We start from the raw sequence: 18,777 nt of genomic DNA, 5'->3' as shown, positions 1-18,777 counted from the left end.
ATAGCCCAAGGCTGGGAGTGGTCTGGTATAGAGATATTTTCTCTAGTCCAGGGGTGAAATGATGATGGAGTGACATCAGTCCCTGTTGAAAGAGTATATAAACTGTGCACCCTAACCACAAAGTGAGTTCAGTTCCAGACTGGATCCCATGCATGACACATGCATGCTGTCCACTTTGAGATAAATAAACACTGATACAACTAATCCTGTTTGTCTTTCTCAGACCTAACTCTGAAAGTTGACAAGATTTCATCCCTAATCCCAGAGTACATGAAATGAAAGTTGAAATCAAGAAGCTACTAAAATCTAAAAAAGTAAAAGTTGAGAAACCTATGCCAGATATTCTACATAATAACCAAATGGATAACAAAAATAATACCATTATCTGACATGGTTTTGAAGAGAAGATCTGAATTTTAAAGGTCATTTTAGAGTTTGACTCAGGTATAATGAAAATGCTAATATTATTTGTTTGAATTTTTAATATTTTATTTTTCCCCAGTTACATGTGAAAAGAATCTTGACATTCTTTTTAAAAAATTTGAGTTCCAAATTCTAAAATTATTTATTTGATGCACATGTGGAAAATATAATTTCTTTTATTTATTAAATCTGTTTAATATAAAAAATAATTTCTGTAAAATTTAGCATCTTTCAGGGAGACAGTTTAAGCCCCTTATGGTTCTGCTTAACCTTAGATCCATTATCATTACTTCTGAACAGAAGTGAGTATGGCTTTCAAATTAAAGAGGAAGTCATTCTAAAACATCTTATAAATCACTTAATGTCCATAGCTGACACCATCATATGGCTCTGCTGAAAAACACATTAAATACCTTTTCCATCTCTTGGAATCTCTCTCCAATGATATCAAGATGTCATTTAGACTTGATAGGTTTAAAATTCTTCATGTACATGGAGAAAAAAGAGACTGAAGGCTTTGAGCTTGAATCTAGAAATCAAACTGAATCAGTGGATGAAGGTGATACTTTTCCAATACCTTGATCTCCACTAGGCAAGATAAAATGAGCATAAGGCTATCAAAGAGAGGAGACTTACTAATGGGATTAACACATTTAAAGCAAACAACACCTATTCAATACCATTCTTTATATATATTTAGAACAAGAAAAAAAAATTCACTTTTAAAGTATCCTTTTAAAAAATCACGCAATACCATATTAGCAAAATACAGTGTTTGTAACCCTAAGATGTTGTTATAGTCTTATTTGATTATTGAGGCCCCATTTGGGGTTTTCTTGGCAAAGATATTAGAGTGGTTTGCCATTTCCTTTTCCAGCTCATTTTACAGATGAGGAAACTGAGGCAAACAGAGTTAAGTGTCTTGCCCAGGATCACAGAACTAGTAAGTGTCTGTGGCAGGATCTGAACTCAGGAAGACGAGTCTTCTTGACTTCAAGCCCAGCACTTTATCCACTGTACCACTTAACTGCCCCAACTAAAGATAGATGCTGAAAAATGAATACTTCTTGGAATACATAATAAACAAGTTAAAAACTTACAAAAATACTCTATGAACAAGAATATATCATCTGCTGAGCAATAGTAAAGGCTGACAATAAGAACACAGCTTTGACTTGTTGAATACAACTGAAAGGGGTTAACTCCAGATAAAGCCTTTGAAATGGCAAAGATCCAAGTGTGAAATCAAAAAACCTTCTTCGGATGAGATCCATATACATTCAATCAGCAACAAGTCAACAAAGTAGTGTCAAACAAATAGCTGAGTCATGCAGGATTGAGGGTTAATATGATGACAATTCAGGACCAGGTCACTGATGCCAGAAATTACAGAAGGGTTATCCTCAAAGAGCGATGACTTACTGTTGAACACATTCAAAGAAATGGCAGAAATTGTGCAACACCTCACCCTGGATTGTGAAAATGTAGCACCTACTGAATAATTAGCAAAACACAAGCCATTTGGCTAGAGTTATACATCAAAAGTCAACCTTCAAAGACTAGCAGATGACAGACCTCCATACTGAAAAAAAAAATACCTCAAAATATTCCTGAGATTTCAACAAATAAACTATACTGGTCCTGAATCATTATCACCGATGAAGCTGTTGTCCACAATCTTCCAGACATATTGATCTATAAAAGTATAAGAACAATGTTTTTAATAGCTATGGCCATGGCAAATACTCAATTCCCAAGCTATGAGAAATGAAAGGTTTTCAATATATAGACACCTAGCTGGAAAATATCAAAATCATGAGGGAACAGGTATCTCTCATCCCTGTTGTCCCATCTGCTACGAGATTTGTCCTGAAAAAGCTTTCCGTGAGTCTAGAGAAGATATATCCTAATGCTTTTATTCAGTTACAAAAAGCAGTATTTTTATCTACCTGTGCAATCGTCCACACAGCATTAGCTCTAAAAGGATAATAGCAGGATAGTGACTATTTCCAGGACCATTTCTATCTGAAGCACATTGAAAAAGATGAGAAGAATGAAATAAACAATAATATCAACCAAAACAATGATAATAGCTGGCATTTATATAATAATCTGAGTTTTGCAAAACATTATGTACATACATACATACATAATATATACACATATATAACAAGCTACAATACAAAATAATACATGACATGCATTAGAGAGATGAAAAACAAAGTGCTATTCGAGGTTCAAGGAAGAAAAGATCACTACTCACATGGGAACATCGGGGAAGACATAATGAAAGGCATAGCATTTTAGCTGGCTGTTGAAGATTGGGTAGGCAATCGGTAGGCAAAGAGAGAGGGAAAAGGGCATTCCAAGCAGGGGGACCAATTTGGACAAAGGTTTGGAAGCAGGAAAATTTGGGGGATGTTGGAGGGACACAGAATAGTCTTGTTTGGCTAGAGGATTGAGTAGTTGGTAGGGAGTGGTTTGATATAGGCTGGAAAGTTTTTGTGGTGAGGAAAGGTTTTGAATGCCAGGGAAGGAACTTGTACTTTATATATAATAGGGAGTCACTAAAGATTTTTGAGTGGAGGAATAACATGTGCACATATATTTATAAAATACACAGTCCAACAGGATCCACCCAGGCCGGTGTGTCTTCATCAAAGGTTGGACGTGCTGTGCTCTATGGGCAAAGCCAACTCACAGTAGCTAAAAGAAATGTGAGATGCACAAATTTAGAGACATCTCTACTCCAAATGTTCATGTGGACTATTTGTGCTGGCCTGGAGTAGAGCCTTCCGAGCTTGTATTGCTTTGATCAGCCACAGTCCAACACACTGTACCTTGACCAAACATAGTGATGTCATTTTGGGCACAAAGGACTACTATCAACCAGTCCAGAAGGGTTATGAAGGCTATGTTGGAAGGGACAGAAAGGAGAAAGGAAGACCTTTTAGGAAACTTTTATACTTGTTCTGGAAGATGGTAATGAGTGTTTGGGATGGCATTAATGGGAACAGACTGAAACGGGAAGGTCTGAGAGATATTTTGTATATAGAAAATTTACAGGATTTTATAACTACTTAATGATGGAGGTAAAGGGAAAAAAAGCAATTTAAGATAATATGGTTTTAAATATGAGAGACTAGTGGTGTTAACAAAGAGAAAAGGGTCAGAAAACAGAACAGGTTTAAGGGGAAAGATAGTAACCTTGTTTTGAAGACGCATTTGAAAAACATGACACCCCAAGAAGTAAAGAGAGTTACTGAGCCACAGTCCTCATTGATCAAAAAAGAAAAATACAGAAGAGTCATACTTAAATTCCATTTGGAGAACTTCCCAAACCCCTAGAGAAAGCTCTCCATTTGCTATGAATAAGCAGAGCTCCAAGTTAAGGAAATGAATGCAGATCTGGGGAGATTTTTATCTCCATTCCTGTTGGCTGTTCTCTCCATCTGGAAAAGAGTTGTTAGTGAGACTGAATGAAGAGAGACTTAAAAGTACAGACTTGAGAGGAAAGAAGTAACTCGACTTGAAAATAAATCCTCTCTACTAGCACCTCCTCCCCTCTGAGATTCTCAAAATGATTTTTCTTTTTTTTTCAGGCTTTACTAGTTTAAAAAAATTTTTAAAACATTTTTATTTAAAGTTTTGAGTTCCAAATTCTATCCCTTCCTCCCTACCTCCCCTCCCCTCTCCCTGAGAGGGTAAGCAATCAGACATAGGTTATACATGTGCAATTATGTAAAACATTTCCATATTGTTCATTATTGTTTTCATTCAAGACTTGAAACAAAAGAAAAAAAATGAAAGAAAGTGAAAAATAGCATGCTTCAGTCTGTATTCAATCAATATCAGTTCTTTTTCTGGATGCAGATAGCATGCTTCATCATTAGTCCTTTGGGATTGCATTGCTGAGAATAGCTAAGTCATTCATAGTTCTTCATCGAATAATATTGCTATTACTATGTACAATGCAAAACAACTTTTCAAACCCAAACCACATTGTAAAATAGCCATTTCTCTTAAGTGCCATTTGTCTGGATCCACAATTCCTTGGTCTCTACCCATAAAAGCCTGTTTAGAGTCATTCCATTTTCTCATCCTTATATAATTATAATTTCATGAAAAGATTGGTCGTATTATTATTTTGCATTTATATAGCATCTTTACTCTGAGAAGCTCAAAGGATTAACAGAGGCCCTGTTCTCTAAATTTCCCATTTCAAGTGAACATAAAATCCATTTCAATAATCCTTCTTTACAGCCCCCCCCCCCAAGCTCTACTCTGATGTCTTGGTGGGGAGGTGTTTTCTTCAAGGATTGACTTAAGTGCCCTCTACTACATAAAGCCTTTTTCAAATACCCCTCTCCTCTCCTGCTAAAGTATTTCCTCCCTCCCACCTTTTATCTATCTCTCTGTAAGTATACGTTATCTCTCCCCTGCATAGACTGTAAACTCCTCAAGGACAGAGGCACTGAAATTCTTTTGAGAAATTATAGATCTCCTTTAAGAGTCACTGCAATAAGATATGACTTGAGGCTATCAGTACAAGCAAAAACACCTGAGAGACACTCTTCATGAGAGCAGTAAATGCCTTTGGTGAACATAGTTTACCCGCTTTGCTTTGTATTAATAATCAAAGGGTCAAACAAAGTTATTGCTGCTACTACCTTTTTCAAGTCAGTTTGTTGGGTCAGATAAAAATCCTGACCCTAGGTCCTGTGACTCACCCTGCTTCCCAATTACCCTGCCTACAGGCATTCTGAGACATAAGGGTGAAGAGACACCTGGGGAGCAGCCAGCACAAAGACAGAGAGGTGGGAGATAGTATCATATGAGAGAAACAGCAGGAAGGCCAGATTGGCTGGACCACTGAGTCTGACACAGTAAATCTGGAAAGGGTGGCAAGAACCAGCTTATGAAGGACTTTAAAGGAAAAACTTGTACTTGGTCCTAGAGGCAATAGAGAGACCTTGTTGATTGAGCAGAGGAGTAATGTGGTTAGATCTGTCCTTAATCAAGGAAAATCACTTTGGGGGCAGTCTGGGTAGAGGATGGATTTGAGAGAGACCAATTAGGAGGCTATTACAATTATTCAGATAAGAAATGATGAGAGCCTGAATTAGGGGTGGCTAGTGTTCCAGTATAGGGGAGACAGGAGATATATCATGGAGGTAGAATTGATAAGATTTGCCACTAGGTTGGCTATGTGGTTTGAGGGAGAGTGAGGATAACTTCAAGGTCACAAACCTGCATGGCTCCATGGAAGGTGATACCCTTGACAGAATAGGGAATTTCAGAAAAGTGGCAGGTTTGGGGAAAAAGAGCATGAGTTCTATTTTGGACATGTTGAATTTGAGAAGCTCACATAACATCCCATTTGATGATGTGAGCTGGAAACTCAGTAGAGTAATTAGGGCTAGATAAACAGACATGGCAGTCATATGCATAGAGCTGATTATAAAACCCAAGGGACCTGATGGTGATGCCAAAGAGTATTAGAGAAAAGATAAGTTGGGGGGCTTGAGGTATACCTATAGTTATGGTGTCAGATGTGGATGATGACCCAGCAAAGGGGATTGGCAAGGAATAATCAGACACGTAGAAGAAGCAAGAAATGGCAATTGGCATACAAGCCCGTAGAGAAGAGACGAGTCAACAATGCCAAATGCTACAGAAGTTGAGAAGGATGAGGAGGCCACCATGTTTGATGATTAAGATTTTATACACATACACACATATATTTTATATATAATTGATAACTTTGGAGAGAACAATTTCAGTTGAATGATAAGATTAGAAGCCTGAATATAAAAGGATGAGAAGTAGAAGGGCAATGAGAATATCTTACTTTTTTCTAGGAATTTAGCCAAGAAAGACAGGAGAGATGCAGGGCTGTAGAATGAGGGGACAGTAGGGTCAAGAAGTTTTCTTTTTATGCATGGGGAGACCTGGGGTAGATCCCTAGCTGATGATTTCTGAAAGGATGGTAACATGAAACACAAGGCATGGTTTGTAATTTGCACCAAGGAAGAGAGTAGTCACACCAAAAAGATCATGAATCCCTTGTAGCATCAAAACAATAACCCCTCAGTGAAACCAAAAGAATTCCCATGGAGAAAGCCTTTGATAAAAACAGTTCCTGCTTCCTTAATCCCTGATGGGGCTCCAGAGCACTGCAACAAGCCCTTACCACATGACGAGGGTAGGCGTTGTGCAGCCAACCATTGGATCCAACAGCTGGGCTTGGTCACTAACCAGCAAATGTGTGATTGATCACAAAATCATTGAACCAAATACCTGGGCGTGGGAATTTCCTGACTCTGGATAGTGCTTTAGAGGAGCAAATAAATAAATGAATGAATAAAGGAATGAATGGGTAAATAGATAAATGCATATATACATACATACAAAAACATACATGTATACACTGACATTTTAAAAAATGTTAATATTTTATAAGAATGAAGGATCAAGGACATCTCTAAGAATAAGGACCTATGGTTTATTGAGGGAGGATAAAAGGTTTTCAGTTCTCTCTGAGGGAAAAAAAATGAGTGAGTTCCCTTCCTAAAAAGAGAAAAATGCACACTCACTTGGGCTTGGTGCCATTTGGGAAGCCAATCCATGCCACCTGGGCCATACCAGGCAGGCTCCTATCCTGGGTTAGCAATCTTTCTTCTGCTTCAGTGTGTTCTCTATTCTTCCAACTGTAGTTTTTGAGTATTTAAAAAAAATAACTCATTTCCTGGCTTTCCTACTAAAAGGAAGCAAATGGGTTTCACCAAAATAAGCATACATTTTTAGCAAACAGATACTGGTCTTTCAGTCAGGTATTTTTGGGAAAGTTTTGAAGAAAGAAAGGAAAGGAGGAAAAGATAAAATCATGGATTCAGAGACAGTCTGAAGTCCTGAGCCTTAGTCCTACTGCCTACTGGTATGGTGTGACCTTGGACAAGTCACTTAACCTTGGGAGGCTGCATGGGGCAGTGGAAGAAATGCAGAGTTTGGAGTTAGAAGATCTGAGTTCCAATTCCAGCTTTGCCACATATTACTTCTGTGACTATGGGCAATACATTGAACTTTTCTGGGCTTTGGTTTCCTCATCTATAAAATAAGGTTGGCCTAAAAAGTCCCCTCCCTACCCTATCTCTAAATTTATGACCCTCTGCTATTTCCACCCACTGGTCCTAGTTCTGCTCTCTGGAACCAAGTAGAACAAGCCTATTCTTTCTTCTGCATGACTGTCTTACAAAATTGGAAGACAATTACCATTTATTCCACCAAGTCTTCTTTTCGCCAGGTTAGACATCCCCAGTTCCTTTAATGAATGACCATACAGCAGGAAGCCAAAGCCCTCTATCACCCTATTTGCCCTCTTTTGGATGTGCTACAACTTATCAACCCGAACCCTTCTTAAAAACCACCCACTATATTCCTAAACTATAGCTCGTTCATCCATTCCTCAGTTGCTGCATATGCACTCAATTTCCAATTCTTTGCTACTACAAAAAGAGCTGCTATAAATATTTTTGTACATACAGTTCCTTTTCATTTTTCTTTGTCTCTTGTGGTAATGGAATATTATTATGTCATATGAAATGACAAAAGGAATGGTTTCAGGGAAACTTTGGAGAACTAGTGGGAACTGATACAGAGTGAAGCGAGCAAAACCAGGAGAACGATTTATATGACAACAATAATACTGCCAAGATAAACAAATTTGAAAGACTTTAGAACTCTGATCAATGTAACAATCAACCACAATTCCAAAACACAAGGGATGAGCCATACATCATTCTTTTGGACATAGCCAATAGAGGAATTTGTTTTGATTGACTATTTATATTTGTCACAAGGTTTTGTTTTTTTTTTAATCTTTTAATGGGGTGGGAGAGGGAGAAATGAATGAGAGAAAATAAATGTTTGTAATGGAAAAAAATAAACTTTAAAAAATGGTACCCCAGAAACCCACCATATTCCAGCTTCAGTCTGACTTCCACATGGGACTCCCTAGATATGGACACTATATGTGAAAGACAGATGTTAATGCCAAGTCATGACACAAGACTTGGAAATGTCTGACTTTCTACCCAGTAGCAAGTACCCAGCTGGAAACACATTTGCTCTTTGCCCTAGTAGGGAAAGTACTTAAAGAAGGCCAGTATTGTTCCTCTGATAAAAGACACAGTTCCTGTGGTCTGTTCTCAGCCAACTTCAGCTGAAGAGACTCACTCAATGTCAAATCTTCCTGCCCCTTCAAGTCTCTAACAGGAACAACAGGGAAGTAATGAATTACTGAGATCTGAAATCTGAGTTCTGCGGGTCAAAAAACGTTAACATGATCTCTTTTTCTTCCAGAAGCAGTGAAGTACATTCAAACTTCAGTTTAGAAGAAAGCTCTGGAAAGGGGGAGTTCTCATCAACAATTTTCTGGGTAACAAGTATTACATCCAAAATTTTTATTTAAACACCTATTTTTTAAAAAAACCTTTCTAAAACATTTAACTTCCCTTTCCTGTTTTAGTAAGCAGAATACAATGAACAAAATAGAATGTTTCTTTGCTGTCTGAAGATTTTGTAGGCATCAGGGCCTTAATTTTAAACGTTACTTTTTGACATCCATGACTGGAATACAAAAGGTGAAGGAAACTAATTTCTTAAGTAATGTTAGTAATAGGATACGTTTGTCTAGTGCTCAAAGGTTTGTGAAGTATTTAATATCCTCACCTCACCTGATCTTCATCACAACTCTATGAGGTAGAGATAGTTATTATTCCCATGAAGGAACTGAGGCTGAAAGAGGTTAATGACTTTGCCAGGATCACACAATCAGAAAGTGAAAATGAAAAAAAAAAAGATCCAAATTCAGGTCTTCCTGATTCAAAGTCCAATGCTCTCACACCTACCCTAAGAATAACTTTAAATTTAAAATTTTAATTTTTATTTGATTAATTATTTTATTATTAATTAATTACATTTATATTTTTTAAAAATAGCTAATATCCTTTTCTTGATGTTTGAATCTTAGAAAGTTAAAGCCTAGAATGAACCATAAAGATTGTCCAGGCCAACCACCCACTGGACTAGCACAGGCCTGACCATGTCACGCCTTATTCAGTAAACTCTAGCAGCTCTCTATCATTTCCAGGATTAAAAAAATCCAGCTTTAAAACCCTTTATAACATGGCCTCCTACCTTTCCAGCCTTCTTAGACCTCTCCACCCCCGAACCACCCATGTGCTCCAAGATCACTGTGGTCAGTGTCACTGGCCTCTGCAAACAAGACACTCTTTACCCTGGGCATTTTCTCTCACTGTTTCCTTGTGCCTCAAATTTTCTCTCCTCAATTCTGCCTCTGGCTTCTTTCCCTTCCTTCAAGTCCCCCGTAAAACCCCACCCTCTAGAAGAAGCCTTTCCCTATCTCCCTTAATATCAGTGCCTTTTCTTTAAGATTCCAGCCAATTGTAAATACCTTGTTTATACATAATTGTTTGCATGGTGTCTCTCCCCTTTAGACTGTGAGCTCCCAGGGGTAGGGATTGTCTTCTCCTGTCCTTTGGATTCCCAGCACTTAGCCCAGTGCCTGGAACATGATAGGTGCTTAATAAATGCTTCTTGACTTGAGGAAACTCAATCTTAGAGGCTCACTGATATCACAAAACTAGTCTGTGGCAATCATGACCAGAACCCAGGTTCCCAGACTTCCAGTCTAAGGCTTCTTTCTATTATACCATACTTTGTCTTTCTCTAGTAGGGATACAGTGACTACAGAATACAACAAAAGCCAGGAGCATTTTTTTTGTTTGTTCCAAGAATCAACAACAATAACAACAACGAAAGGTTTATATTTATATAATGTATTTATTTTGAACCCCCCAAAAATCCACAAACCCACGAAATCAGGGTGTGTGTGACCACGGTTTAATTTCTCTCAAGCTGGCTTGACATCCATTGCATGGGAGTTCAGTCCAAAACTAGCCCCCCCCCCCCCAAGAAGGCCAGTTAAGAACTGGCTCAGTTTGGGAGTTTGGGGGTACAGCCTTATATTCCCTTAGAAGAGTAGGTGTTCCCAAGGGATGCCAATCAACTCTGGGAGATGGGCTATATTAAAATGAGAGTTCTTCAGTATGTGACCCAGGTCACTCAATCCTAGTCAAAGAGACATCAATTTCCATATCACTTGTCTTGACAATAGGGAGGAATCAACATTCTCCCAGACCTGGCAACATAATGAGCAGGAGTTGACACATTTAGATTACATCTTAATATCCTTCTGAAGAAGGACTGAACTTTAAAAAAGAAAGGGGGATGGGGAAGCTCTGAGTTTCCAAGATAATGATTACTAAGAAAAAATGTTCACGATATAGTATATACATATAGTATATGTATATAGCATATACATAGTATATATAGTATATGTATTATTTTATATATTTATATTTTTAACTTATATGTATATACATGTTTATATACACACATATATACTCTCTATACACACACATACACACACACATACACACATACATACATACATACATACATACATACACATCCCAGATAGGAGGGATAGGAGGATGGAAGGGAGTAACTTCATCTGCTACTCTTGACTTTTTGTCTTTGCTCTATTCATTTGCATGCCAGTCTGGGAAGATGCTGGGAGGGAGGGAAGCATTTCGGCCCCAGCCTCCACACAGCCCTCTGGATTTTTTTTTCTTGGCAGAATTCCTAGAATAGGTCTTGAGGACATATGATTCCCATCAGGGATTAAACTGAAATTATGAGGAGTTTTCTAATCTTATATCAGATAGTTGTCTGCACCCAGACAGGTGCAGAAATTTCAGGACTAGAAATAAGCAATCAAAAGAATAAGTAAGCTTAGCCTGGAGGTACTGTGACTGGCTTTCCTTGGCTGCCCAGGATAAAAATAAATATGGTGGTTCATAGGCTTAAGAATGAAGTAAAAGAGCTGCCTGCCTGTCCTTGTCAGGGAGAGGTTTTCTAATCACTGCATCTTAGCAAATGGGAGCAGAGTCCAAAGATAGTAACAGAGCAACTCAGCACCTAAGACACCATAAGAGACTCTCAGTAGAAAACAAGGACATGAGTGCCTGAGGAATGACCACAGTGTAATGACCTCCCCAAAGGATATCAGCAACTCTCCAGCACTAGGGATGTGAGTGGCCAGGTCACATGGGTTCTAGGAATGTGCCTCTTGACACTATTCCCTCTGTGTATGCCTTCCTCTCATAGGTGATATATAAACCTGTGGAAGAGAGTGTTCAAGTGAGCATGGAGAAGTCTTTTTTTGCTGTGCTGTTGATCAAATATCTTTTGCTTTCTTTGAAATGTATCCTGGGGCAGCTGGGTGATGAACTGGACAAAACATCTGTGCTGGAGTCAGGAGGACCTGAGTCCTCAAGAGAGAGAAACAAGAAAGAAAATTCTATTGGGGCCAGTCTGTGTGTGTGTGTGTGTGTGTGTGTGTGTGTGTGTGTGTGTGTCTGTGTGTATAGACTGACAGAAGGGAAAATAGGCCTCAGACACTCGCCCTGTATGACCCTAAGCAAGTCACTTCACCCTGATTGCCTTGCCAAGAAAAAAAAAAAATGTATCCTGACGGCTTCATTTAAAAATACAGATATTTGCAGGGGTTTGTGAACTACAGCTTTGAATGAGTGCTGATGACAGAGTACCTCTAATATAGGGTAATTTGGGCAAACCTACATTGGCAAGCAGACACTCCAATGACTTTATTACTAAAAGAAGTGAGGAAACAACCAAATTAATTGAAGAATATGGTTCCAGTGAATCAAAATTTCATTTGAATATAGTTAGGTGAGTTCAGAAAAGTTTTCCACTTTCACACCCCTTCCGTCCACCAAGTGATGCTGTTTCATGGACACAGCTTGGATGTAGCTTGTGTCTATATCTAATCAGCCCCTGGGCAGAATGCTGGTGAGGCCCACCCTTCTTGTACTGTTTGTTCAAAAGTCACTCCTTCAGTGAGATCTCCATGGGTACTCAGTTAAAGTAGCTGTTCCTACTTTCTTCTAAGAATGTGGTACACATTCCTCACATGAGTCACTTTAAAGCAAGAATGTGGGGCAATGACCAACCCTAGTCATTAAATTGTCAATGTGATCTATATCAAAGTAAAGAGGGTTGGACTTGAACTCAGAAGATCTGCTGTCAGATCTCAGCTTTGACACATACCAGCTATGTGACCCTGATCAAGTCTCTGGGCCTGTTTCCTCACCTTTAAATTAAGTATAATCACACTTATAACACCTTTGTTCAGTCATTTTTCAGTCGTGTCAGACTGTTTGTGATCCCATTTGGGGTTTTCTTGGCAAAGGTAGTAGAGTGGTTTACAATTTCCTTCTCCAGCTCATTTTACAGATGAGGAAAGTGAGGCAAATAGGGTTAAGTGACTTGCCCAAGGTCACATAGCTAGTGTATGTCTGAGGTCAGATTTGAAGTCAGGAAGACAAGTCTTCCCTACTCCAGGCTGGGCACTCTATCCATTGCCACACTTAGCTCTATACCAGCAACCTCACAGATTTATTGTGAGGAACATACTATATATAAACATGAACTATTATTTCTTTACCTCAAAAAGAAACAAAAGGGAAGAAATTCTGAATTTGAAAAAGGCAGCAGAGAAGAGTCACTAAAACACGAATACATACACTTCGGAGATTCCTTATGATTACAGTAAAAGACAGTCTCCCGAATGAGAAGGGACACGAGAGCTTCTCTTAATATCCAACTATAGCACAGGAATCCCTTTACATGGGCTCTCTGATGGCTGACCAAGGTTTAGTTCCAGTGCCATTTTCCTTTCTGTCTAGCAGAATTTTCTTTCTCATTTCTCTCTCCCAACAACGTAGCCATTAACATTATAACCTGTTAATATATAGTCTGTGTTCATTAACATTATGAATCCTTTTAAAAATTAATTTGCATTGGTATCTTTTGTTTTTAATCACCTTCATTTCTGCATATATCCATCCCCCAAACCTATGCCATCCTTTGTAACAAAAAATAAGAGATGGGGAATGACAAGGCAGTTCAGCCAAACTAACCAACATATCAACTTAGTATATAACATTCCATACCCATAGTCCCCCACCTTTCTAATGAAGTGAGGTCCATTATGAATCCTAATGTAAATTCAATTAAAGACATGAAAATACCCCAAAACACTCTGTTTCATCACACTTAGTTACTTATGGTCTTTCCCTCCTAATTAGTTTTTAGGTTTTATTCCTTTGATTCTCTCAGACACTTTTGGGGAATGTTTTCATTCCATTTTAGTTGAGCTTCCCAATTCTGGGCTTATTTTTTTATTTACATTTTGGGTTACTCTATATGTTAAGAAGAATAAATTATTCTGCAGTTATAAGTTGTTGGGTTTTTTTTCCCCACTCTCCCCTCCCCACCAAATATAACTGACCAGAACTTCAGCCTACCTACAGATAAATCCATCACATGTTTCCCAACAATGTTTTCCTTCTTATCCTGCAAACACAACACAGTTGGTGAAAAACAGAATCCTAAATCCGGTGCTTCGTATTTCAGGAGATTACTAGCTCTGCAACAGAACTCCTTGGGAGTGCCTCCCTTATTCTGAGCTGGAAGCAGTCAACCTGTTTGAGACTGTGGTTTCTGTTAAACCACAGAAACTGCCTAAGGCAGCAGTTCACCAAATAAAATTTCAGCTATTCTGCTCCAAGTTGTGTCCTGAGAGCTCATCAATTACTGTCTGCAGTCCCCATTTCTTAAGGAGAACCTCCAATTTATAAATAGGTTTAAAGGAATTTATTTGAAAATTAGTTTATTTTTAAAGTGATGTAAAGGAATTTATGATGCAAAAATTGGTTATTAAAGCATGAAAGTTCTGGGTATCTGGAAGAGAAGTAAACCAGCCTAGTGAGTAGCACGTTCCACTGGGGAATCAGGAAGACTTAGGTTCAAATCCACGCTCATCCCCCCAACACTAGCTGTGTGATAATAGGCAAATCACTTTACTTTTCTGAGACTCATCAGTTTCCTCATCTGAAAATCAGGATGATGCCTGTTATACCTACCTCACAAACTGTGAGGTTCAAATCAGATAATCTATGTAGAGCACTTTGAAAATTTTAAAGCTCTATAAAGGTCAGTTGTTATTAAAATTGGTTGTCAGATGAGATAAGTTGACAGGTATGGTTATTTATGTAGTCAGTGCTCCTCCTATCTTTGTCTTATTCTTCCTACTAGACTGCAAACTCTTTGAAGACAAGGGCCCTGTCTTATTGATGACTCTACTTTCAGTGCCTAATTTTTAAACAGCTGGTGGTGCCTCAGTGCAGTGGGATCTCAATAAATGAGTGTGGAATGAATGAATGATTGAATGGATGAATGAATGAGCTGTTGCTGCCTGTTCTGAAGACCCTTTGTCCAAGGGAGGCACCAAGCGAAAGGCCAGGCTCACTCTAGAAGGGAGAGAAGGAAGGTGTCCTAAGTGCTGAGTCAGTTCTTCTTTGTCCAGGGGCTTGCCCTAAGGTCAGTACCACTGAGGCTGGGAAAGAATTGGACAATGTCATCCACCTCCATCACACTGGCTGAGCTATGGAAGGCCCCCTGAGCGTGGAGAGAGAAAAAAAATACCCCTCTCTTCTTTGCAGAGGGTGGGAAGCAACAACTACTCCCACCCTCGCCCCCAAATATTGCCATAAATTCTTTGAAAGTACTGAAATAAATCCTGATGCTCATGTATAATTCTGAGTAGCCTTGGAAGCTGGTTTTTTTGGACGCTATAAAGTTAGTTTCAAATAAGAAAACATCTAACTCCAACATCCTCTTCTATATCTCTACTAATCATGTCGCTCTCTCACTCTACTACAGAGTGAATGGAGAAGTGGGAGGGGTAGGAGAGAAGGGCTGAACTAAAAGAGAGGTGACTGGGAGTGTGGATTGCTAGAGACCCCCCTGGAAAGCTGTCCTGTTTTCTTTGTTCTCAATGCTAGGTTGAAACTCCATGTTTGCTCACCTGCTATCAGTGGGTTCACAGCCTAGTCATGCCATCTGGCCTTCTGATAAACTGAACTAAGTCCAGGCCAAGCAGGCCTTATCAAGTCACACCACCCATCCCTCCACCCCTGCGTCCTCCCAGACAGACTGAGCACACAGGGCCACGATCCTACTGGTAAATAAGCAGCTGTTCAAAACCAAACCCAGCCCTGCACCTAGCACACACAGAAGAATGCCCTAGTAGGGATGCACGCACACCCTGCACACACCTGTCCAGGGGAGGTGACTCCACTCCGCCTGGCTCAGTCAGTCCCCTCCCCGGCCCGGCAAGTTTCCACAGCACCGGGCACGCAGCGTGCAGCCAATGCTGGGATCCCGCTGACATCTGCGGGGGTGGGGGATCCGGGTGGGGGTGGGGGGGGTGGAACTCCCGGGATCCCGGGTTGGAGTGGGGATGCCCAGAGACCCTCTCCAGCCCTTCATCTTACAGAACAGCAGACCGAGGCCCAGGGAGGGAAAGGGAACTTAGAGGTCACAGAGAACAGACCCAGGTGTGGCTGTCCCTCCAGTGGCCCCTGCCTGGGCCTTTGGGTAACCTCATCATCAGCTTTGCAAAGCCAGGCAGGTGCAGGATCCGTGGGGATGGGGGAGCCCTACAGGAGGGTTCGGTGCCTAAAATCGGGACGCCAGCCCCCACTCCCCGGGAGGCCCCAAGGACCATGAGCAAGCCCCCCCGCCTTCCCTCCCTCGTGCAGCTGCTACTCACAGGGATCCTGGTCCTCCTTCTTCGCCTCCTCCTCCTGGTTTCCAAAACCTCTTGCTGCCCCTCCCCCCTCACTCTGGAGCTTGGGGGAGGAGCCCTGAGCCTCTGGGGGCGGGGCCTGGGCTCTCCCGCCCCTAATCCCGCCCCTCACCCGAGCTGCTCGGGGCGAGAAGGGAGCGGAGCAGGAGAGGGTGGAGTCAGAGGCATTTCCCTCCCACCCTCACCTCCCGTAGCTCCCGGGTAGGAAAACCCCAGCAGTGGCTTCTCTCTTCTTTGTAATTCCTATTAGCTCCCCTGGGCTGCTGGCGCTGGAGGCCTCTACCACTGCTAGGTTTGCCAGCTCTAAAGCCAGAAAGGTTTTAAAAGGGAGCCTTTAGCCAAAATAAAGTCCTTTCAAGCCCTAGGTGCTCCTGCGAGCAGAAGCTAAAGAGAATGAAATTGAGTCTGAAACCAAGTTTCTTTAAGCTGAAGGCAGGGAGCCCTAGGGGAATTTCTAACTCCCCCACCCCGCCCCAGGCAGGCAGGAGGTGGAGACTTTGGTGAACTGTATAGTCTTATAACCGTTTGCTCCATTTCAGTCTTCCACTCACCTATATCCTTGCAGACAGATTTAGAGCGTCCTTCCGAGAACCCTTCCTTCCAAAGTCCTAGTGATGGGCCCTGGAGATCAAAGAGCCAGCAGCACCAAACGAGTTCCTATTCTGGACTTCCATAATATGCTTGTCCTGCAGTCGGATTTCTTCCAGGCTCCAGGACTGAGCTGTTTGAACCAGTGTCTAATCCTCAAAAAAATATTTATTGAAGATGGAAAAAAACAAAACAAAAAGACTGACCTTTAGTCCATGATTTATGGTTAGATAGAGGAGACACCTACTCTAGTAGTTTTGGAAAGCTTCGAGGAGATGCAATGTCAATCAATCAACAAGCATTTATTAAGCTCCTATTATATGCCTGGTACTGTGCTGGACATGAGTTTAGACCTTGAAAGATAGACAGAGAAAGAGATAGATAGATAGATGGATGGATGTATGGATGGACAGATGGATAGATAGAGATAGAGATAGATATAGATAGATGGATAGATAGAGATATAGATAGATAGATGGATGGATAGATGGATAGAGATAGATAGACAGAGATAGATATAGATAGATAGATGATAGATAGATAGATAGATACATGGATAGATGGATAGATAGACAAAGATAGATGATAGATAGGCAGAGATAGATAGAAAGATATAGACAGATAGATGGATAGATGGATGGAGAGATAGATAGAGATAGATTGATGGATGGATAGATAGAGATAGATAGATAGAGAGATATAGATAGATGGATTGATAGATAGAGCCTTGTTGCAGGATGTGATCTAGACCTTGAAAGATGTTTAGACAGGCAGATAACAATAACAGTTGGTAATAAGCATCCAAATTGTGCAAAGCACTTCACATTTGTCAATTTCATTTGATCCTTACAACATCTTTGTGAGGTAGGGGCTATTATTATCCCCATTTTTCAAGTGAGGAAATTGAGGCAGACAAAGGTTACGTGACTTGCTCAGGGTCACATAGCTAGTCAGCGTCTGAAGCAAGATTGCAAACTGAGGCCTTCCTGATTCCAAGCCCAGCTTTCTATGCAATGAACCACCTAGCTGCCTAGACAGGTAGATGTTGCATTTATTAAGTGTTTATTATGTACAAGGCACTGTGCTCAGACCTGTCCGTACAAATACAAGTAAACGAGACTGTCCTTGATCTCAAAGAGCTTAATTCTCATGGGTAAGACAACTCATAAGGAGAAAGAGATAACTCGCCCAACAGCATGGTGTGGAGGTGACCTGGAGGCCTGGTAAGATAAGGCTCATCTAGCAGAGATCTCAAAGAATGGCTATGTTTGGTATGATAGGGGTAGAACCATAGCACAATTTCACCCCACAGGGACTTTTACATTTGTTCCCCACTTCCAAACTACTTTAAAAGGTGGGGAAAAGGATTCAAGTAGTTGTGGGCAAGGGATGGCCAAGGCCATCCCATTGTCCATCCTAAGGGAGGTTCAACAGAGGGTAAGGGTTTGTAGCAAAGTCAATTTCTCAGTAGCAAAGCAGGAAACAACATCCTTGTCCCTGAACGTTCCCAAGGGCCATTAATTAATTAGAGAGTCTTTCATGTGTCAAGGGCTGCAGAATTAGTTTGCTGCAACAGGAAGTTTGCTTAGGGTTTTTCCTAGAGACTGCAACAGGTTTGGCAGTAATGTAATTACTTATCAAATGCAAAAGCCCATGATCACACTTCCCTAACATTACTGGTTTCTGAACTTCAAAAGCCTGAATAGATTTGACAGTTCATTATTGGCAAGCTTTACCCAGTCTCCTTTTTTTTTTTAAAAAAAAGAGTAAGAGACCTAAAAGCTAGACTCATTAAAAAGTAGCAATCAGACCTGAGGGATGAGATCCAGACAAGCAGGCGCATGAAAAGTCTAGTTACTGTCTTGGGAAGGGAGAGAAGAAGAAGAAGAAGAAAGAAGAAAGAAGAAGAAGAAGAAGAAGAAGAAGAAGAAGAAGAAGAAGAAGAA

The 18,777-nt window shown here is 40.4% G+C and overlaps 1 protein-coding gene across 1 annotated transcript in view; it reads right to left on the bottom strand.

Annotated features, from left to right (window-relative positions):
- The window catches only part of PRXL2A (peroxiredoxin like 2A), a 44,003-nt gene extending 27,708 nt beyond the window's left edge, over nt 1-16,295 (bottom strand). Inside the window, exon 1 of the mRNA XM_027857440.1 lies at nt 16,208-16,295. The gene's annotated coding sequence lies outside the window, so the exon portion shown is untranslated. The remainder of the gene's footprint in view (nt 1-16,207) is intronic.
- Between the last annotated feature and the right edge of the window lie 2,482 nt (nt 16,296-18,777).

The sequence above is a fragment of the Vombatus ursinus genome, unplaced genomic scaffold (assembly GCF_900497805.2).
Source record: "Vombatus ursinus unplaced genomic scaffold, bare-nosed wombat genome assembly UNPS02000749.1, whole genome shotgun sequence".
NCBI lineage: Eukaryota > Metazoa > Chordata > Mammalia > Diprotodontia > Vombatidae > Vombatus > Vombatus ursinus.
The sequence above is the reverse complement of the archived record's forward strand: the minus strand, read 5'-3'. Positions and strand labels throughout refer to the sequence as shown.